The 23,969-nt window shown below is 41.1% G+C and overlaps 1 protein-coding gene across 4 annotated transcripts in view; it reads right to left on the bottom strand.

Moving 5' to 3' along the window:
• ENOX1 (ecto-NOX disulfide-thiol exchanger 1) overlaps positions 1-23,969 on the bottom strand; it is a 543,507-nt gene that overhangs the window by 384,603 nt on the left and 134,935 nt on the right. For 3 of the 4 annotated variants that reach the window (XM_030565681.1, XM_030565691.1, XM_030565701.1), the window contains one exon: positions 10,044-10,121. The exons of the other annotated variant lie outside the window; for it this stretch is intronic. The gene's annotated coding sequence lies outside the window, so the exon portion shown is untranslated. The remainder of the gene's footprint in view (positions 1-10,043; positions 10,122-23,969) is intronic. 4 annotated transcript variants of the gene reach the window in all.

Genomic DNA, 23,969 nt, shown 5'->3' with positions numbered 1-23,969 from the left:
GCTGCTGTAATTTTCCCCAACTCCCAGCTCCCCACAAAAACCCCACAAGTCAGTGTGGAGAAGAACACTCCCTCTCCAAAATAAAAGCCAAACTCATGAAAGGTTTCACTAAATGAAAGAGACAAAACAGTGCAATGCACTTCGTAAGCATATTTATCCCCCAAATATAAAAGAAACACATTTTTCTTCCCAAAATGAAAAGGCTGCAATTCTGTAAGCAAAAACACAAGAATACCAATACTCAAGTTTATGAATAAGCAGTCATATTTCATCTTCTCCCCTCTACTGGATTCAGCTTAGGACCTTTATATTTGGAATCAGTCTCATTAGCTAAGAAATGGAAAGGTTCCATGGCCTCTCAGAATAAGTGTGCCTTTGGTTCCAAACTCAAGTTCTTTATTAATTACATCAAGCCAGATTTCCATGGAGACTGTGACAATAGTGTCATCAGCCTGTTATCTGTCAGGTTCCTCTTTAATGGCTCTCGTAAGTTTAATGCACTTTTGTGCAGTCCTGCTCTGTACATTGTGTGTCGTGTTTCAGTCAAACGTCTCTCCTACTCAGTGCAAAATGTCAACATCCTTATGCTAGATGGATGTAAATATAAAGACACAATCTTTCTGAGAATTACATCATGTAATTTGGAAACTGGGGTCACCAATCCCCCTTTTTCACATGACAAGCAGGCAGAGGGTGGCTTTGGAAGAACTTTTCAAGCTCCATAATATACTTTCAGGGTGCTATGCATTATGATTTTCTCAGTGAATTTTTAATAGTGTGCTGAATACCCAGACAGGTGAATTTTAGGGTGACTGCACATGATACATTCTCCCACCTTTTGTATTTTATTTTTGTGTCTGAGCCAAACTCTTGTCCCACTTCTCAAAGTGTTCTTATAAGACATCTTAGACACTATATTCTGTGGTCAGACGTAAAATCAATAACATTAAGTAGGAATTCATTATTCCCTGAATGCTTGGATTGTTTTTCCCAAACAACCATCTTGCATTAAATGCTGATATGGATTCTTTTTAGCTCTACATTCTTTTTCCCTTCTGCGTCTCCACTTGTAGCTGCTAATAACTGATCCCAGGAATCTATATCTGCCTGGAGCAGTACATCCCAGGAGATGTGATTCAATCATTTCTTTAAAATGTTCATTTTGTACAACGCTGAAGGAGATGTTGATAACCTAGAAGTAGTTCGCAACTTTCGTATCAAAGTCTTTGTCTTATGACTGTTTTATGATATAATCATAGATGGAACTTTGCAGACTTTTTGAGTCTTGGGGATGAACAGAGATTGCTCCTGAATGAAGCTGATGCCAAAGGGTTGCTGGAACTATCATCACAGCATAGTTTTGCTAATGCAATGGAATTGCAAATGTATCCACTATAAGATCATCCAACTCAATGTTCTCTTCTTCCACTTCAGTAAAGTGACTTTCAATGGCACATTTAATGTTAAATCTACCAATTTTTTTTGCACTTTTTTAGATAAATAGCAAAAGAGAAAGGATTTGCACTTTCCAATGTTGGGATGGATTTTTTGTAGGAAAGGGGAAAAGATTTTTCACAACACTGCTATGTTTGAGGGAGCTAGACCATCTTTCATTTCTCACATTTGTAACTCAAGGGTCTTACTGGAGCCACGGCTGCGTTTGGATATTTCAGAGAGTAGCAGTGACCATGACTGCTTTTTTCTCATCTTCTTGGATGCGAGATTGCTACCTTTCCTTTCAAATACTGAACTTACCCTAGTAATGCATGTTTTTCTCACCTTCATTTTGGATTATTGCAGCATGCTCTACCTAGAGCTCTCTCTGAAAACTTCTGGTTTGGTGCAGAAACTGAATTCATTCAGCTGATTGATGATTTCCCCTGATGATGGATGAAGACCAAATCTGAATGCCGGTATTATTAGATCACCAGTTGTCTTCGATATCATTGATTATGAGGCATTGTTGACTCACCAGAAGACCCTGGAGAGAGTGGACATGGCTGCTTATCAGTGGCTCCATTCTTTTCTCTCAAAGAGAACTGGTGAATAGCTGAGGATAGTTGCTTCACTTTCCAAAAAGCTTTCAAGTGAGCAGGGTGCTGTACAGTGCCATTCTGTCACTCTTTCTGTTCAAAGCATATATAGGGGAGCATTATGAGGCATTAGGTGTGGTGTTTTCAATATGTTGATGGCAGCCACCTCTATGTCTCTATTTAGACCCAATCAGATGATGTAGTTCAGGGTCCCAGTTGGAAACTAGCTCAGACTGGAGCCTAGATGAGAATGAGCTGGAAGAAGCTCCATCCTCAGGAAATTGAGATGATGATGATGGTGGCTTGGAAGAATCAGTAAGACATGGCAAAGGCAATATCAGTTCCTTTGGTTGAGGGAGTTGTGATGTTGCACCTCATAATGCTTTATGGAATATGCTTACGAATGTAAATATGACATAACTGGAATATGTTTTATGCTAGTAGCAGGGTGGTTACCTTGCTCTGGCCTGGAAGGGGTTAAAACAGCCCTGGGAAAGGGTTGCCCCTGGGAGCCAATAGGTTAGGCTGATTGGGGAAGCAGCCACAGCTGGGGCCACACCCCATTCAGGCCACAGCTGGCCCTATAAAAGGGCCATGAGGCAGCAACTCAGGCAGTCTCTCTCTAGCAATGGAGAGAGGAGGACTTGGGTACCTGGGAGCTGAGCAGGGTGCCTGAGGTAAAGCAGGGCTGGGGAAAGGCAAAGGAGCAGCGGAGCTCCAGCCTGGCAATTCCCCAGGCTGCAGGCCTGGCTAAAGGCCCAAGCAGGTACTGGGTTGCACAGGTGCAGCCCAGGGTTAGGAAAGGCAGCAGGTCCAAACTCCCATTACCGATGATGAGTGGTTTATAGACTGCAGCCTGCCCCAATGAGCAGGGGCTAGACGATGGTTGGCAGTAGCCACTGAGGCAAGGTGGGGATAGAGGTTTGGGGGTTCCCCTGGGTGGGGAGACCCAGAGAGTGAGAGTACTGCCAGGGGGCACCATCCAAGGTAAAGGGGCACCGGGGTCTAGGAGGGACACGGGGGCCTGAGGCATGTGGGATACCGGCCAGCAGAGGGCACTCCAAGGCTGGAAAACCTAATTCCCTGGACAACCAGCAGGAGGTAGCGCACCGGTGAGTTGTCACCATGCTACAAGGTGTTGGAGAATGTGGGCATATGCGGTCCACTCTGATACAAGGGGACTCTTAGGGGCAAGGCAAGGACTGGGACTATTGCCAAGCAGGGAAGCAAAGGGGTGATGGATCCCAAATACAGGGAGGTATTCTTTGCAGAAGGCTCTTGTGTTGTCCCTGGCTGGGTTCCAGTGCCAGGGCCCCAACAGAGGGGGACTGGCAGGACACAGGAGCGGTGTGAGACGGAGCTCCAGATTGTCTGGGAGAACCAGGAGAGACAGTGGGAAGTACAGTGGGCCTTGCACGAACAATTGGGGCAGATGACAAGGGAACAGTGGGCCCGGGTAAAACTCCTCCGACAGGAGTTTCGGAGGAAACAGAGAGAAGGATGTGAGAAGCTCAGCGCCAGGAGGCCAATGGCAGGGCACAGAGGAGCGACAGAAGCAAGCTATAATTGGCTGGGTATCAGATGCTTTGTTGAGGCATCCTTTTTATTAACAAAATAAATAAAATAATTGTGAAACTTTAGCTGGTGTGGAATGCATCTGACTGCTTACTTAGTAGCATTGCTCACAGAGAACACATTATACCTGGGCTACTAAAACTGCACTGGCTTCTATATTCTGGCAGGGGTAATTCTCTTTCTTGGTTCTTATATAGGCTCATCAATGTGGCATGTGAGCACTGATGGCTTTTGTCCAACCTACTTTAGAGACAGCCTTTCTTCTGTGATACCATGATAGTTGAGATTGGCTAAGATATTTGAACTAACAGCCACCTTTGAAATGGGAGGGAACTGATCACCAGGTATGCCCAATGAGGAATCCGATTCTAGAACAATTTGCATCATTGGCCTGATCTATAGTTAAAAATTAGATTGGCCTAGCTATGTCACTCATGGCTATGAACAATGTCATACCCTGAGCACTGCAGATAGGTCCGCATAACCCCTGATATAGATGTGAGTAGGTTGATGGAAGAATTTGCAAATTCTTCCTGTTTCCCTCCACTCCTCTCTATTTAATGCATTACTTTCCCCTGCTTCATATTTGCAAAGTTACTAACATCCTGCATGAGTAGCCATTCCATCATTCCTGCAGCCTCTAGCAGGAGAACTGAGCTGTGAGCAGCCGTCCCGAAAAGCCCTGCAGCGACCAGTGAAGGAAGAGAGACTGGTGACCCTGAAGATCTGCGTTTAAAGTTGTGATGTACACAAATCCTGTTTTTTAACCATATATATTTCCAAATGTATGCGAGCAGAAGGGCATACTAGATATATGCATGGCTCTGGAAGGAAGATCAAAGGTAGTGGGTTGCCATGCTTACACTACTGTAGGAAAACTGCCCTCCCCGGCCTTTGTGAAATTGGTATTTTCATGCTTGCATCTCATTATATTAGAGAAGGCCTGCTGCTCCTAAATCTGTTCTGAGTTCACCAACAACCGAGTGGCATTCACTAGACTCAATGTTCTATTTTGAAGCCGGATTATAGTCAATCTGAGCATATTCAGAATGAAAAACCAAGAGAAAGCAATGAGATAAAGGCAGAAAGCTATAGAACAAGAGGAAGTGAGGGAGAGGGAAACACAACTCAGAGATGGGGGGAAAAGTGCATTAAAAAGATTTTCCTATTCCAGCACAGTAATGAGTTTCCTTTCTTTAGTCTCTATTGTTTTCAATGTTTATACTTTTTCTCCCCTAAAATCGAAACATGTTTTGCCATAGCAATATCCTGGGTAGAGTTTAGAATGTCCACAGAAGGACTGTTGGGTAGATGTGTCCTCTGCAGATAAACACCAAGAGGGGAAATAGGAAATTTCAACAGCAAATAAGAACCAAATTGAAAAAGAAAAAAATCTGGAAGAGAAAGTGAAAAGAGGCTTAGAGAAAGAATGTGAGAGGCATCACAAGCAGGAAATAAAAATACTGAATGCAGAAAAATAACCTGTGCAGAAAGAGGGAAAATAGTTGTAGGAAAAAAATACCAAAAAAGTGTGCAATTAAACATAAAAGACAGGAACTGTCATGCTGGAACAGATCAATGATACATGCAGTGGAGCATCCTCTCTCCCACCACAGGCAGTACCAGAAGGTGGTGTATAACCCCCATAATGGACAATTATACAACAACATGGATATTACAGAAGCTTCTTCCTGAACCTAGGCAGTGGGTGATTGAATTATGTCCTAAAGTATGTAAGTTGATATGCCTTATAAATGTTTAGTGAAAATAATGTAATTGCGGCTGATACTCTAATTATTCACATAAATGTCTAACCCTTTTCAAGATCCTACTAAACATTTTGCCTCAGTAACTGTGTACAAATGTATTTCTTTTTTAGTTTAAACATCTTGCCTTTTAATGTCATTCGTTGTCCCTTGCTCTTGAATGGTAAGAAAGGTGTATATAGGAGTACTCAAACCACTTTCTCTATGCCACTTATGATTTTAATATATGTATATCATCTCAATTCTTTTGTCCGCTCTCTAATCTGAATAGTTCTAATTTATATATAAATCAGAAACCATTATTTTTCAAGAATCAGACTTGCGAACAATGAACCTATGAGCTCTTCCCTCCTTAAAATGTGTCTTTAAACAAAGGACTAATCTTGCCCCATTTGCACAATAGTCATTGTCTCAATTTGTGCCAAATGTTTCAGACACACAGGTAAAAGAATATACAATCCCAACCACTTTGTTAAACAGATTCAGCCATAATTCTTCGAAGACTTTAGTGAACCATGACCCGAAGTCACTCTTAGGCAAGTCTGGAATGCCAGATTTTATAAAAATCACAGTTAATAATAAAGGATTTACATTCCAAATGCCAACACTAGCAGTAAGTTTTCTCCCTTTATCTTGAATCCTTCTCAGTGTCTGCACTTTTTTTTCTCTCCTCAAAAACAAAAACGCAAGTTTTGCCCCAGGGAATATCATGGTCACAGCTTGCAAGAAAGAAGAAAAGAATTTGTAAAGCCTGAGAGTGACATGAATCATTGATGGTTATGCAATTTTCTCTGAGTAGTCCAGATTCAGAATATGTAGCTTTCCATTACACAATGACATAAAATTCATTGTACCTATTCGGTTTCAAATGGGCAAGATCTGGGATTTTTGTTCATTCCATTATAGATGTAAAAGCTGTGTGAAGTTCAGATCTGGTTCCAAACTGCCTTAGAGGTCGTTCAGATCTGGAGCCCTCTTAAAAAGACACTCAACTTCAAATGTAGTCAATTTTAAAAATGAATTAAAAGTAGTTTCAGGTATTACACCTGTCCATGTCCCCCTGCTAACATTTGCATTTACAAGCAAATTTCCCTCTGTGACTACATAATTATATACATAGGAAACAGTGAAATTGACTATACAAAGAGTGCTGTCTCAAGCACAAAGTCAGATGTTACATAAATACCTTTAAACATCCATCCCAAAATAAACACACACAATAAATAGGGCATATTTTGGATGTAAATATTCACTTTAGAAATTGTTATTAGGTTCAATACAACTTCAACTGAAGTCCATGTGCTCAGAAACTGTAGTGATGGCAGTCATGTAAGCAGCTACATAGGTAGGGTGATTTCTATTAACTTCTCCCACCAAATATCTATAGAAAACATAGTACTGTAAGAATGCCTACTTATGTTTAAAAATATACTGAGATGCAGTACAGTGTTTTCTATTCTTTAAATCATTTTGGTCTTAGGTTGCCATATTTATTAGACTTCAATTATATATGACAAGAATATATGATCCCTTCACCATCCCCTACCACACTATAACCTCAGGACTCAAACTATTATTATTCTCATAATTCACGTGCAACAAGCTGGTCTTTTTACAGTTATTTAAAATATCCAAAACCTTTTAAAAAAATATATTGAAACATTCCATGAGCCAGGGCTCACCTTATGGCCCAAAAGCTTAAACAGTTCAACTGACTCTCTGCCTGTTCTTCTATTCCTGGCAGCATCTGCAGTGTTAGTTACAAAACTACTCACAACTTAACCACAGGAATGGCAGGAGCAAGCAATAAACTACAATGACTTTTATGAAAATGTGGTTTTGCCACATACTACAAAACACTATTGTCTGGTCAAGTTACTTAGACATCAAATTCTTTTTTCAAGTACAGTAGTGTAAATCTGGAGTAACTCCATTGAAATGGGAAATGAAAGGAGTCACTTCAGATTTACACCACTGTAACAGAATGGAATATGACCTAACAATTTTGCAAGAAATAAAAATAATTCCATCTCTCCCTCAAAACCTAGCCCCTTCTGAATAAAATTATAACTTTTTTACTTATTTCATATATATCAATGCTCTAAAAGTAATAAACAGATAGTATACTAACCAATGCAGCAAAGAATCCTGTGGTACCTTATAGACTAACAGACGTTTTGGAGCATGAGCTTTTGTGGGTGAATACCCACTTCGTCAGATGCATGTAGTGGAAATTTCCAGGGGCAGGTATATATATGCAAGCAAGCTAGAGATAATGAGGTTAGTTCAGTCAGGGAGGATGAGGCCCTGTTCTAGCAGTTGAGGTGTAAAAACCAAGGGAGGAGAAACTGATTTTGTAGTTGGCAAGCCATTCACAGTCTTTGTTTAATCCTGAGTTGACGGTGTCAAATTTGCAGATGAACTGAAGCTCAGCAGTTTCTCTCTGAAGTCTGCTCCTGAAGTTTTTTTGCTGCAGGATGGCCACCTTAAGGTCTGCTATAGTGTGGCCAGGAAGGTTGAAGTGTTCTCCTACAGGTTTTTGTATATTGCCATTCCTAATATCTGATTGGTGTCCATTTATCCTTTTCCGTAGAGACTGTCCAGTTTGGCCAATGTATATAGCAGAGGGGCATTGCTGGCATATGATGGAATATATTACATTGGTGGACGTGCAGGTGAATGAACCAGTGATGGTGTGGCTGATCTGGTTAGGTCCTGTGATGGTGTCGCTGATGTAGATATGTGGGCAGAGTTGGCATCGAGGTTTGTTGCATGGATTGGTTCCTGAGCTAGAGTTACTATGGTGCGGTGTGCAGTTACTGGTAAGAATATGCTTCAGGTTGGCAGGCTGTCTGTGGGTGAGGACTGGCCTGCCACCCAAGGCCTGTGAAAGTGTGGGATCATTGTCCAGGACGGGTTGTAGGTCCCTGATGATGCGTTGGAGAGGTTTTAGCTGGGGGCTGTATGTGATGGCCAGTGGAGTCCTGTTGGTTTCTTTCTTGGGTTTGTCTTGCAGTAGGAGGCTTCTGGGTACACGTCTGGCTCTGTTGATCTGTTTCCTTATTTCCTCATGCGGGTATTGTAGTCTCCTTCCTGCTGAGCTCTGTGCCTTTATTCTCACACACAACTATTTCAAATTTGATGACAATATATATCTCCAGATCAGTGGCACCGCTATGGCCACCCGCATGGCCCCACAATATGCCAATATTTTTATGGTCGACCTGGAACAACGCTTCCTCAGCTCTGGTCCACCCATGCCCCTTCTCTACCTATGCTACATTGATGACATCTTCATCATCTGGACCCATGGGAAGACGACTCTGGAAAAATTCCACCACAATTTCAACAGCTTCCACCCCACCATCAACCTCAGCCTGGACCAATCTACATGGAAGGTCTACTTCCTAGACACCACGGTGCAAATAAGTGATGGTCACATTAACACCACCTTATACCGAAAACCTGCCGACCACTATGCCTACCTTCATGCATCCAGCTTCCATCCCGGGCACTTCACATGATCCATTGTCTATAGCCAAGCACTGAGGTACAACCGCATCTGCTCTAACCCCTCAGACAGAGACCAACACCTACAAAATCTCCACCAAGCATTCTCAAAACTACAATATCCGCACGAGGAAATAAGGAAACAGATCAACAGAGCCAGACGTGTACCCAGAAGCCTCCTACTGCAAGACAAACCCAAGAAAGAAACCAACAGGACTCCACTGGCTATCACATACAGTCCCCAGCTAAAACCCCTCCAACACATCATCAGGGATCTACAAGCCATCCTGGACAATGATCCCATACTTTCACAGGCCTTGGGTGGCAGGCCAGTCCTCGCCCACAGGCAACCTGCCAACCTGAAACATATTCTCACCAGTAACTGCAAACTGCACCATAGTAACTCTAACTCAGGAACCAATCCATGCAACAAACCTCGATGCCAACTCTGCCCACATATCTACACCAGCAACACCATCACAGGACCTAACCAGATCAGCCACACCATCACTGGTTCATTCACCTGCAGGTCCACCAATGTAATATATTCCATCATATGCCAGCAATGCCCCTCTGCTATGTACATTGGCCAAACTGGACAGTCTCTACGGAAAAGGATAAATGGACACCAATCAGATATTAGGAATGGCAATATACAAAAACCTGTAGGAGAACGCTTCAACCTGCCTGGCTACACTATAGCAGACCTTAAGGTGGCCATTCTGCAGCAAAAACACTTCAGGAGCAGACTTCAAAGAGAAACTGCTGAGCTTCAGTTCATCTGCAAATTTGACACCGTCAACTCAGGATTAAACAAAGACTGTGAATGGCTTGCCAACTACAAAATCAGTTTCTCCTCCCTTGGTTTTCACACCTCAACTGCTAGAACAGGGCCTCATCCTCCCTGATTGAACTAACCTCATTATCTCCAGTTTGCTTGCATATATATACCTACCCCTGGAAATTTCCACTACATGCATCTGAAGAAGTGGGTATTCACCCATGAAAGCTCATGCTCCAAACGTCTGTTAGTCTATAAGGTGCCACAGGATTCTTTGCTGCTTTTACAGATCCAGACTAACACAGCTACCCCTCTGATACTAATCAATGCAGTAACATATATGCTGAAATAATCAGGGATTCAATATAAATTACAGACCTTTACAAAAGCAGATTGCTTATCAGCAGCCCCATTAGCGTACTTCTGAAGGAAGATAAAAAATTCTCATGGCCAGTCCTATAAGATCAAGAAACAAAAGTTAAAAACAATGACCTCCAGTAGAGGGGGAAAAAAATCATTGTTTCTTCAGGAACTAAATGCTAAAAAGCTGACTACAGCACTGGTGTAGAGGTTGTTAAACATCTTAAACTATGGAAGCAGCAAAATCATTAAAATATTGGAAAGTCCAAGTTCAGAAGGGTTTATTTACCATAATTCAGAAAAAAGAGAATACAAAATAACATTAAATTGTTGTTTTTAAAAACACTACTGAAAACAGTTTTGATAAAACTGCAATGGATACATACAACTGGATTGTAAAAATAAGAATGCTGCACCAATTGATATTCTCTTTGAAATGTCTATTATACAGATCTTAAAGGGCATTTTCAAACATATAGCATATCAAAGCAGCAGACATTTATTTCTAGCCATGGCACTTCCAGGCTTTTAGTTTGATGAAACCAGAAATAGTCTAGTGGAGCTGTGCTACGTGATAAAGGATGTAGTGATGGGTCCTGCCCTACATCAGTAAACAATTTTTTTTTCTTTTAACTGACAGAAAGAATTTCAGTGGTAAACAAATGCTTAAGCCTTTTATGAATTCTTCTACACAGTCATGGAAAACCTGCCTTCTCATATCTCCAATGTATGCTATTCAGAGTTAAAATACAAATTCTATTCCCCAAGGCGCATCAGTTGCTGTGTTTTCCATTATGGCAACTATGATACACAAAGGTAAATCTAATACACTATAGCTTTCAGCTACAATCCCCCGGGAATCCACACCCAGTGTTGTAAGGATAATTATCTGGGTATCCCCGAGGCCAACTCTTACAATTTTCATATAAAAATCACCTCTTGCATAAGACATGAAATTTAAAATCGTCTCCACAGATATCACTGAGTCACTCCACTACCTCTGGGAAAGATATAAATTATACATTCTTTGATTCTCTTTAAAATTTTAGATGCACAGGGGACAAAGAAGCATCTCAATGGTACTAAAAATATAAGGCATTCAAGAAAGAAACAATAACTTGCTTGGTACTAACTGCTACAGTGCTCCAAGGCTCCCTGCCTGGTCAAGAAAAGCACATAAAGCACTGAAACATAACAGCAGGCTTGCATGCTAATGGCTGCTAGTGACAAGGACTCATTGAATGTCACTGCTTCACATACTGTTCATTTTTCTTATCTGTGTGACCTCTCCTTTGAAATGACTGATGAAACTCACGAGAATTAGCATCTCTGCTTCTGGGCATTTGCCACCAAGAAGGCATTCAGTAACATCTATACTAAAACAGAAAAAACAGAAAACAAAACAAGAAACAGCCTACATGAGCATTGTGAAGGTTCCTTTATCTATATTATAAAAGGACTGCTTTGTGAAGCTTCATCACTGAGTTAGCTTTTACCTTGATGCCCTTTGCAAGTATTAGTTTGTCACAATACATGCATTCATATTTCAGATTTGGCTAACATTTTCATAATTGGTGTGAATAAAAAAGGAATAGCTGTTGCTGCAAGAAAAAAGAAATGTCTCTGTTCTAATGCCCTGCTGCTTTAATGACCTATTTCACACTAGCATCTGTTCTGTTCTGATGAACCACTCCAGACGAAAGCTGGCAAAATAGCACTGCAAGTGTGTTATCCAGACATCCACTGAGTGCTGCAGATGCTTCATTCCATGGTTCACATTTAATATGTGCCTGATTAATTTTATTTTATTATTTCAACTACTTGGCTTATAGAATTTCCTATATGTTCTGAAAATGTAGGATTTGCTTTACAGACAGAAGGATGGCATCCTAAGAAACTGCCTTGGCACTAGAAGATTCATTAATATGTCCAGCATAACAAGTGCAAAGTCATGTGTGTTTGAATTGCCGAAAGTTGCCAGTTAATTATGAATTCCAGAGGAATGTAAACTTCAATAACACATTGTATTTATAATATTTGCCTGTGGAATAAATACAAAATTCATTTCAATTTTGAAATTACAGATATTTGCAAATACTCGGATACTGAAGAATGGATCACTATGACCAAAAATGTTATGCCCGTTCCCTGCCTCAAGCCCTTGACCTAATGAGGTTAGTGACAGGGATATGAATGACTTGAACAGAAAATGAAATACAAAAGTAGTTTTATCTTGAAGTGCAATATTTCTTCTGTCACTTAACCAATATTTTTCATCTCAAAATTACAGGGAACACTACAAATCTTCAAGGCTAGCAGCAGCTACGACAGCCTAAGTGCTATTTAAAAACATAATAATTTATGAGTTGGGTTAGTGGAAAAAGCAGAGGTCACATGGGAGAGTCCTCAGGGAGGTGACGATGAGAAAGGTTACAAAGATGTCTGAATGAGACAAAACAGGTGTAAATCCACTGATTACAATAGTGTTTCTCCAGAGTTATGTTACCATAATTGAAAGTAGAATATGACCCAATCAATCGCTGGCAAGAAATAAAGCATGTTGTGAAACACAATTTTCTATCTAAATCCAAGAGGAAGTTCTGTCATATGCTTCAAATAAATTTTTCACCCAACTTGACCATCAATATACAGTGTATCAAACTGCGTGAAACCTGGAGGCAAGAGCATAGGTTGCAGGAGGGAAGTGTTTGGAGGAAGTGAATCTGTATGTACATAGCTTGAACGGTAGCTGAAGCTGCAGCATCTCTTTAAATAGTTCTTTTAATAAATATCTAGCTTAGCTTTAGAAACATGGTTTCCTCATGTTATTACCCATTATCTAAGGCATGAAACCTATAATATGTTGATTTGTACTGGGAAAAAAAGTAGAAAATTAATAAGAGTTAACAGGAATCCTCAGGGAGGACATCCTTTTAAATAAACAGCACATATGCATATCTTCTAGTTTTTCTGTCATTTCCAGTTTGCCAGCCATTTTTACATTGTTGTTATGGGAAGACTTTTGCCTACAGGTACTTAGCTGTAAGAGGCTATGACCTGGGCTCAATCTGACTTCTTGTTGAACAGGATTCTGAAGCCAAGCATATGCCATAGAGAAAGGCTTGTACTTGGCCCTGAAAACTTAAATAACCCATTGATGGTACCTGTTCTTGTTCATGAAGAGAGAGAGAAGTAATCCTTTAGAGAGCCAGGCCTACATCATTTAGGGCTCAGATGAATGAAAACAGGACATGGAATTGTATTCATTATTGGACTAGGAGATAATGCATCGAGCAAAGTTCCAGAGGGAAATGTTCCCATTAACCTGTGGTACTTAGGCCTGGTCTATACTAGAAAATTAGGTTGGTTTAACTTCATTGGTCAGGGTGTGAAAAATCCAGATGCTTGAGTAGCACAGTTAAGCCAACCTAAGTCCAAGTGTAGACAGAACTAGGTTGACGGAAGAATTCTTTCATCAATGGTCACGTAGCTACTCCTTCTCAGCAGAGACAGATGTAAGAACCCCTCCCATCCGTGCAGGTAGCGTCTACGCCGAAGTACTATAGTGGTGCAGCTGAGCCGTTGTAGTATTTTAAGTATAGAAAGCCTCAGTAGATAAACTGCTCTGCATTAGATCAACTGAAACTTCTTCATGGACTCCACTTTGATTACCAGGTACAGTGTATTGTGTTCCTTCCAGGCTCAAGTAGTGCACGTGCAGATCACAGTGACAGGGTCCATACCCAACAGGCATGTAGACTCCGGTCCAGCCTGAGATGGAAAAAGGTGTTTCTGGTTCTTTGGAAATGCAGAAGCAGCAAAGACATCAGAAGAATTCTGAGACTTCACACCATCATAAAATAAGAGGGCACATGCCTTCATTGAACGAGGGGTCATTATTGAAACCGAATTACTATGCTGGCTGAGTCTGCGTGTGTGATACATCCACAGACAACCCCTAAAAGGAAGGTGCTTCCTGTCCAAGGGAATTGAAAATGTTTTTGGAGTCAGCGGCAGCAGGAGGGGAGCTGACTCTGTCCACCCTTCCAGTAATAAATACATATCTGTTGTTACTGAGCTCGTGCCAATGTCATTGCTCCAGGGACTCTGCCTGCTTGCACTAAACCTCCATGGAGGAGACTACAAGATCACACAACATTATTCTTCAAAACACTTCCTTTTCACCTTCACCAACTTGGTTCAGTTTAACAAGCTACTCTTTATCCAGGAGTCAGTCTTATGGAGACTTTATGAAACCTCACTATTATTAGGATCCTAAAACCTTCACTGTTTGATTTCAGATTCATTCCTGCCATGCCACCTCAGCCTTTGGGAACCTGTTGGAAGTTCTAATCACTAGTTTCAAAGAGAAAATGTCAGGTAAAAAAAAAATCAAAAAGAGATTTTAGAGCTATATTTTCAAAGGAACCTTCAAGGGTACATCTACCAACACATGGGGCTGGCCCCAGTCAGCTAACTTGGGCTCACAGGGCTTGGGCTGTGCTGTAAAATTTCTGTGTAGAAGGTGTCAGGCAGGAGCCCAAGCTCTTGGACCCTGTGCTGTGAGATCCCAAAATCCGGGTTCCAGCCTGAGCGCAAACATCTTGAGCCCCACGCGCCCAAGTCAGCTGACCTGAGCCAGTCACCGCTGTGCCTCAGGTATTTTATTCCAGTGTAGACATGTAGCTAATGGCTTCCTTTTGTGCAAGTATAATTTTGCCTATAAAATCATGTACATGCAGTTTTTGTGCGACCACATGCACATACAAAATATTTCTGTATTTGACTCATGTTCAATTTGTGCAAGCACTCATTTTTGTGCATATGCAGCCTATCATTAGCGTGTAGAAAAAACAGGCTTAAAAATTTTTGCACACAAATTACTACACACACACAAATGAAGGCCATATTCTGCACATGTAAGTTCCACTTGTGTTTGCAAAGTCACATCTATACACTTTCGTAATGTGTCTATCACTGTGGAATCTAGAGGTAGCTCTATATTACACACTAGTGTTGGCTGCAGGTAAGGTACGTGTAGCTACACGTTGCAGTGAAAAACAAGCTGTGCCCACACTGCAGTGTGTAGCTATATATATATCAGTGAAAGGCTCTGGCAGGGGGAAGCAATGGGGAAAGTATCCAGCAGCAAGGAGCCGATGGAGCCTTTCCTTGATGCCTCTCCCCTGCCAGAGCTTTTCCCTGGTAGGACATTACACAGCTAAAAACAGCAGTGTTGAGAGGGAGGCATGGTTTGGGCAAGTAGAGCAGGGCCGCCCAGAGGATTCAGGGGGCCTGGGGTCTTTGGCGGCAGGGGGCCCCCGCCGCTGAATTGCTGATGACCCAGCACTTCGGTGGCGGGTCCCGGAAGTGCCGGACGGACCTCCCGCTGCGGGTCTTCGGGGCACTTCGGCGGCAGGTCAAAGAGAGGAAGGACCCCCCCACTGCCGAATTGCCGACACTGACCCGGAGCGGAAGAAGCTCCAGGGGCCTGGGACCCACAAGAGTTTTCCAGGGCCCCCAAAGCGAGTGAAAGACTCTGCTCCAAGGCCCCCAAAAAACTCATGGGGTCCCCTGCGGGGCCCAGGGCAAATTGCCCCTCTTGCCCCCCCCCGGGCAGCCCTGAAGTGGAGAGCTGTGTAGGGTGTGTACAAACCCACACCCTTGAGGCGTGTCTGTACTCTACTCACCTAAACCAGGCTTCACCATTGACACTGCAGTTTATACCAATGCGAGGGGGCTATTCGTGTATGCACTCTACACATTGCCAAAAAGAGCATGCAGTGTAGATATATCTTAGGAGCCAAGAGCTAATAACCCTCAAAAACTGCATGCACAAGTGATTTATATACACAACAGCTGTATTACCACAAATGGAAACCACTGTGAAAATTTGACCTAAAGGCTTCTTGTAATCTGTTCTAAGTATATTTAAGGGGTAGTTATCCAGAATGTGAGGCCTCTTTGTACCTCTGGAAAGCTGTGTTGGCAAGGAATTAGAACCACAAGGCATTTTCAAAGACAGTGCTAGCCTACAAGGGCAGCATCACATGACTAGTTTGTCATCTTACAAAAACTATCAAACATGGTGACATTTCTCAGAAATGCATAGCTTAAATTTTCACACATTATCATCAATTATATGTAAATCTTTAGACTTATTTAGCTTATAATGATTCTCAATACAGAAAATACTATAAAAATTAGAAAATTACTTTACAGATATACAAATATCTTTCCTACAGGAAGCAAATGGCTGAGCTAAGAGAAAGCATAATAAAAAAAAATCCTTATACAAACCTTTGAAGAGTTCCTTAAAAATAGGTATACAGGAAACACCCGATTGCTTGCATCTCTCTCTCTCTCTCACACACACACACACACACAAACATAGAACATAAGAACGGCTGTACTGGGTCAGACCAAAGGTCCATCTAGACCAGTATCCTATGCCAGGTGCCCCAGAGAGAGTGAACCTAACAGGTAATGATCAAGTGATCTCTCTCCTGCCATCCATCTCTCTCTCTCACACACACACACATACACACACACACACAGAAATACAAAGATAGTCACAGGTCATTTCAGGAATTGCATTGAAATGAATGCAGTTTCTATGGATGTATAGCCAACACTAATTGGGAAAAATGCTAAAATGCAAGCAAATCAATGCCACTGTTCAGATGTGTTTGTTAAAACCACTGGTTACTCTCCACTGATGGTATCTTGCCATCTCCTGAAGTACAGAACATATGGCATGAAGAAGTCTACAGTAAATCCTGCCTACGTCCACAGTGCAGAGCCCTGTTGGCAGTTTCAGTGTAAGCCAAACTCAGGCTTAAGCCTGCACTCCCAGATGGCCCAGTTACTTCAGCTGTAAGGCACCACCACACTAGAGCAAGAGGTTTTTGTGTGTGGACAGAATTTGGGTTGGGGACAGCACTTGAGTCAGAACCTAAGTTAACTGTGCAGTGAAGAGTAGGCAGGCGCTTCTCTCAGAAGAAAAAGGTTGGTTTTAAGTTACAGCCTTTAAATCTACTTTACTTATACCCAGATTGTAAGAAGATTTAAGGATAACATGACAAACAGTTTACAAATTTACACACTCAGTTTTGAGAACAGTCACTCATTGGTACAAATAACAGCATGTGTGTGTAAAAGCCTCATTCAACAAACCCCTACATATACAAATTGCCCCATTAAGTTCAATACAACTACCTGCATTGAGTAATAGCTGCTTGCAACAGTCAGGTCTGCAGGACTAAGCCTGGACTATACGATCAGTGGGCATGAGTTTCCACCCATTAATTCAATACCTAGAAATATACATTCTATTATTCACAACTAAAAGTGACTGTGCACAGAAAAAGAAAAACACCGGTAATTGTAGATTCAGATTTGTAGACTCACGTGAGGAACCCATTTAAAAACTTGTCTACGTCTTTTTCTTTTTTTTCCTCTTTTTTCCCCACCAAACTGCTGAGGGAAATTCTTCTTGACAAAGGCCCAGGAAGGGCCAAGAACATTAGCTATTTGTTCTCTTTTGCTCTGTGCAAATGGAACAAAATATAGTTAATGCATTATGCATTGAGTAAGCACATTTTTATCTAGCCCTTTTTGGTTTTTTGCATCTTGGGAACTTTATTTTTTTCTGTCTAATAATAAAACTGAAATATTAGTGCAGAATACCACCCAGTTTAGAGTATGTGGGATTTCCATAAAGCTCCTTTGCATTTTCAGTAAATTGGGCTCCCAAGGTCCCTTTTCCATTCCCGTCCATTATCAATCACTAAACTATTCTCAGCAATCTGGTCTGTCTTAATGCTGGACCTGGCCAGTTATTATTAGTCATTTTGTTCCCTATCAAGATTAATTGTTGTTTAACTAATGTGAATAAGGCAGACTTCCCCAGTAATTAGGTGCAGATGCTACACCATGAGTAGTCAGTGCAAATAGTTTTATATGAGGAGGATTATTGTTAGTATAGTGTCTAAAGGGGGTGGGTGCTTCACATAAACAAGAGAGAGTCTTCATGCCCCAAGGAGTTTACAAGCTAATTTCAGAAGCGATGCAGCAAAAGAGAACAATAAACAGTAGGGGAAAGAAAAGGAGAAGGGAGGACAAGGATTGTAATGATATTACATGGTTAATTAGGTTCATTCTATACACATCTTGATACTACTACTAATTTTATTTTTTTATTTTTTTCATGTAGCGGTAGCATGTGTTCCAGAGGGAGCAGAAGGGAAGGAAGTGGATGGCAACAGATTTAATAGGATAGAGCGTGGGAATGACAATGGGCGGTGAAGAGTGTGGACATGAATGATCGAAGGCCAGGTTTAGACCAGTATCAATAGAGCTAGCATGAGTTAGAGGAAGAAGAGAGGTAAAGGTGAGATGAAGATTTATGAAAGCAGGAGAAAAGGATGAGGACTAAGAAGATTTCCTAGTACTCTAGAACCTCACTAATCTCTGGGAGGGTATTGTTACATTTGGAAATTAAATAAACCCACCACTTTAATGCCAGCATTTCCCACAAGCTGGCATCAGCCCAGGCATGAAGTGATCTTGTAGCGCACATAGGGCAGCTAACATGACCCTCCCCACTCCACTGCTTTCCAATTCTGATCATTCCCGATACTGTTCCCTGACCTGCAACCAGCAACAGTTAGGAAGCAAACAGCATCACATTTACTAACGTACTGGTAAAGCAACTTGGAAACAGTGATTGGACAAGGCGGCAGCTAGCATGGGGAACAAGAGGCTGATATTCAAACTTGGTCCTCCTTCCTGTGCATGCACAGTGCTCCCACTGGACTTCAGGTAGCCAATGTGGGTTGGGGGGGATTGTTAGGCTTTTCTTTTGTTCTCTCTTTTGATCATAATATTTGATATATTTGACTAGGACATTGTCTCTTTTCTCAATTATAGACACAGTTCACACTTTATATGAGGTCCAAACACACACCCCTTTTGTGGTTCAGCTCAGTTAAGAAGCAGGTAGGTAACAACAAATGTAACAGAGATAAGTTCAACCCCTCACCCTAGGAACTGCGATTCCTAAGGTTCTTCCCTCAAAATTGTCCAGCCCACAATCTAGATTCTTTCTGTCCAGAAAGCCACATATCTCTCCCCTACAGGACCCTCTCCGCACCAGCACAGGAAGCAGGTGCTCGGGGCGGCCAATGGAAAGGGGTGGCACGCACGGGTATGCGGCGACAGGTCCCTCAGTCCCTCTCGGAGGGAAGGACCAGCCATCAAATTGCAGCCAAAGAATGAAGTGGTGCAGTAGAACCGTCGCCAAAGTGCCACCGATCACGGCTTTACCTTTTTTTTTTCCTTCTTCGCTATCTGAGGCAGCAAAAAAGCTGGAGCTGGCCCTGCTCCCTTATATCCAGCTGGGGCCTCAAAACCTTACTCGTAGCCAATTCTAACATTTTAGGAAGAAAGCTGCAACAGATTTTCTGTAAAATGTGACAATCCCCCCAACTCCTGCTGCCCCAAAGCGGGACTGGGTGGTATAGTTTAAAGGTTTGATTGGCATTAACTTTTTAATCATACTATTGTACCTCTTAATGTCCTCTACCTTCCACCATTTGTGAGTAATGTAGCCATCCTAAATTTATGCCAACAACCCTTTAAAATACATTATTTCACCTTGGATTCTCTCTCTCTCTCTTGCTCATATAATTAAGACACATGACCTGTTTCTGTTAACTATTCTTTGTGACTGAGTTGGTGACTCATACCGCTGGAACTCAGATTTTGCAGCCACCATAAATTTGTTATTCCTGTGGGAACTCAGATTGATTTACACCAGTAGGACTATAAGAACGGCCATACTGGGTCAGACCAAAGTATCCACATCTACCACAGTATCCTGTCTTCTGACAGTGGCCAATGCCAGGTGCCCCAGAGAGAATGAGCAGAACAGGTAATCATCAAGTGATCCATTCCCGGTCGCTCATTTCCAGCTTCTGGCAAACAGAGGGTAGGGACACCATCCCTGCCCATCCTGGCTACCAGTCATTGATGGACCTATCCTCCATGAATTTATCTAGTTCTTTTTGAACCCTGTTATAATCTTGGCCTTCACAACATCCTCTGGCAAAGAGTTCCACAGGTTGACTGTGCATTGTGTGAAGAAATACCTCCTCTTGTTTGTTTTAAACCTGCTGCCTATTAATTTCATTTGGGGATCCCTAGTTCTTGTGTTATGAGAAGGAGTAAATAACACTTCCTTATTTACTTTCTTCACACCAGTCATGATTTTATAGATCTCAATCATATCCCACCTTAGTCGTCTCTTTTCCAGCTGAAAAGTCCGAATCTTATTAATCTCCTCAGATGGAAGCCGTTCCATACCCCAATCATTTTTGTTGCCCTTTTCTGAACCTTTTCCAATTCCAATATATTTTTTTGAGATGACCACATCTGCACACAGTACTCAAGATGTGGGCATAACATGAATTTATATATAGAGGCAATATGATATTTTCTGTCTTATTATCTATCCCTTTCTTAATGATTCCTAACATTCTGTTCACTTTTTTGACTGCCGCTACAAATCGAATGGATATTTTCAGAGAACTATCCACAATGACTCCAAGATCTCTTTCTTGAGTGGTAACAGATAATTTATACTCCATCATTTTATATGTATAGTTGGGATTATATTTTCCAATGTGCATTACTTTGCATTTATCAACATTAAATTTCATCTGCCATTTTGTTGCCCAGTCACCCAGTTTTGAGAGATCCTTTTCTAGATCTTCGCAGTCTGCTTGGGACTTAACTATCTTGAGTAGTTCTGTATCATCTGCAAATTTTGCACCTTAATGTTTACCCCTTTTTCCAGATCATTTATGAATAAGTTGAATAGGACTGGGCCCAGTACAGACCCCTGGGGGATGCCACTGTTTACCTCTCTCCATTCTGAAAACTGACCATTTATTCCAACCCTTTATTTCCTAACTTTTAACCAGTTACCAATACATGAGAGCACCTTACCTCTTATCCCATGACAGCTTACTTTGCTTAAGAGCCTTTGGTGAGGGACCTTGTCAAACGTTTTCTGAAAATCTAGAGTACATTATATCCACTGGATACCCCTTGTCCACATGCTTGTTGACCCCCCCTCAAAGAATTCTAGTAGATTAATGAGGCATGATTTCCCTTTACAAAAAGTATGTTGATTCTTCCCCAACAAATTATGTTCCTCTATGTGTCTGACAATTGTGTTCTTTACTATAGTTTCAATCAGTTTGCCTAGTATTGAAGTCAGACTTACCAGTCTGTAGTTGCCAGGATCACCTCTGGTGCCCTTTTAAAAATTGGTGTCACATTAGCTATCCTCCAGGCATTCAGTACAGAAGCTGATTTAAATGATAGGTTATAGACTACAGTTAGTATTACTGCAGTTTCACATTTGAGTTTCTTCAGAACTCTTGGGTGAATACCATCTGGTCCTGGTGATTTATTACTGTTTAGTTTATCAATTTGTTCCAAAACCTCCTCTACTGATATCTCAATCAGTGACAGTTCCTCAGATTTGTCACCTACAAAGAATGGCTCATGTTTGGGAATCTCCCTCACATCCTCAGCCATGAAGACCAATGCAAAGAATTCATTTAGTTTCTCCACAATCACCTTATCATCCTCGAGTACTCCTTTCGCATCTCAATTATCCAGTGACCCTACTGGTTGTTCAGCAGACTTCCTACTTCTGATGTACTTAAAAATGTTTTTGCTATTACTTTTTGACTTTTTGGCTAGTTGTTCTTTGAATTCTTTTATGGCCTTCCTAATTATATTTTTACACTTCATTTGCCAGAGTTTATGCTCCTTTCTATTTTCTTCACTAGGATTTAATTTCCACTTTTTAAAGGATGCCTTTTTGCTTCTCACTGCTTCTTTCACTTCTTTGTTTAGCCATGGTGGCACTTTTTGGTTCTCGTACTATGTCTTTTAATTTGGGGTATACATTTAAATTGAGCCACTATTATGGTGTCTTTAACAAGTTTCCATGCAGCTTGCAAGGATTTCACTTTTGGCACTGGACCTTTTAATTTCTGTTTAACTAACCTCCTCATTTTTGTGTAGTTCCCCTTTCTGAACTTAAACGCTACAGTGTTGGGCTGCTGTGGTGTTTTCCCCACCACAGTGATGTTAAATTTAATTATATTATGATCAGTATTACCAAGCAGTCCAGCTATATTCACCTCTTGGACCAGTTCCTGTGCTCCACTTAGGACTAAATCAAGAATTACCTCTCCTCTTGTGGGTTCCATTTAAGGTGTCAAGAAACTTAATCTCTACATCCCATTCTGAGGTGATATATACCCAGTCAATATGGGGATCGTTGAAATCCCCCATTATTATTGAGTTATTAATTTTAATAGTCTCTCTAATCTCTCTGAGCATTCACAGTCACTATCACCCCTGGTCAGGTGGTCAGTAATATATCCCTACTGCTATATTCTTATTATTCAAGCACAGAATTACTATCCACAGAGATTCTACCACACAGTTTTGTTCATTTAAGATTTTTATTTCATTAGATTCTTCACTTTCTTTCGCATATAGTGCCACTCGCCCACCAGCAAGACTTGTTCTGTCCTTCCGACATATTTTGTATTCTGATATTACCGTGTCCCATTGATTATCCTCATTCCACCAAGTTTCTGTGATGCCTATTATTTCAATATCTTCATTTAATATGAGGCACTCTAGCTCACCCATCTTATTAGTTAGACTTCTAGCATTAGTATATAAGCACTTTAAAAAGGTGTCACTTTTTAGCTGTCTGCCATTACATGATGTAATTGAATGGAACTTTTTTTCATTTCAAAAGTGGTTCACTCCCACAGGATAGGCACAGATTTTCAAAGCTGTTGCAAGTCTAAACAAATTTCTATAAAAATAATATAATAGTTATATGAATTATTTTAAAAAGAATAAGGAAACTTACAACAGTTTTAAGTGTTAGTTCCTGCTTCTTGGCTTGAATCACCAGCTGGTCAAGGCAGCAAATCATTATTTGATTTTTAAGTATTTTGTTTATTATATTGAAAACATGTATGGAGACAAATTCTGGATTGGCCAGGAAGTGGGCACACATTAACACCACAAAAGAAACATTATTCTTCACTTGGATTGTGGCTGGAACCAGCCCCAAGCAACGCCCCCATAATGTGCAGGTTTTTTTATAGCAAGAGCACAAGAGGTCATATCAAGAGTTGTGCAGATTAACATCCATGTGCTCTACCCCCTGATCCTTAGACACTGCTCTGAGATCTCTTCTGCGGCATCATTTTTTCCACCACCCACGGAGGAACCATGAAGCCATCTAACCATGAGTTTGGGAGAATCAGAATCATGTCAGTCACTTTTATCCTGCATCCCCACTCTGGTCTTAACTGTTCTCACACACATCCGTGAGTAAATGCCAGCCAAAATTTTACCCTTGGTAATTAGATGTGCTGATTAGAATATAATTAGTATTCACCTTCAGTTTCCAGTAAAAACAGTATCAAAGTTAGTACTGTACACAGTTTATGGAATGCAGTGTTGATCCCAAGTAGCAGCAGAGCAGGAGGCATCTCCATTCCCTGATCATTCCACATTCAGAATTATGGCAGGTAAGCAGTCAGGCAGTTCCTGGTTGGCTGGTAGATAGATTAAATTAGTTATATTTCAGGTGTTTTTACCATAATTCACAGACCATCTGTTATTTTAACAGAGTGAGTGTCATTAAAATTTCATTGTGGCTGTATGTACATGTCTTCAAGCCAAGTAAAACCCAACTTAAATATAACTTACTGCGTAATCATCTCATTAAAGTAGATTTAAATAGGGCCTGTAAAATGAAAATAAGTCTAAACCAAATATAGAATCCTCTTAAAATTAGAGTTTTATGCTTAGCTGGAGAATAAAATAAGACAG

The sequence above is a fragment of the Gopherus evgoodei genome, chromosome 1 (genome assembly GCF_007399415.2).
Source record: "Gopherus evgoodei ecotype Sinaloan lineage chromosome 1, rGopEvg1_v1.p, whole genome shotgun sequence".
NCBI lineage: Eukaryota > Metazoa > Chordata > Testudines > Testudinidae > Gopherus > Gopherus evgoodei.
Note: the sequence above shows the minus strand (reverse complement) of the source record. Positions and strands in the feature narration are given on the sequence as shown.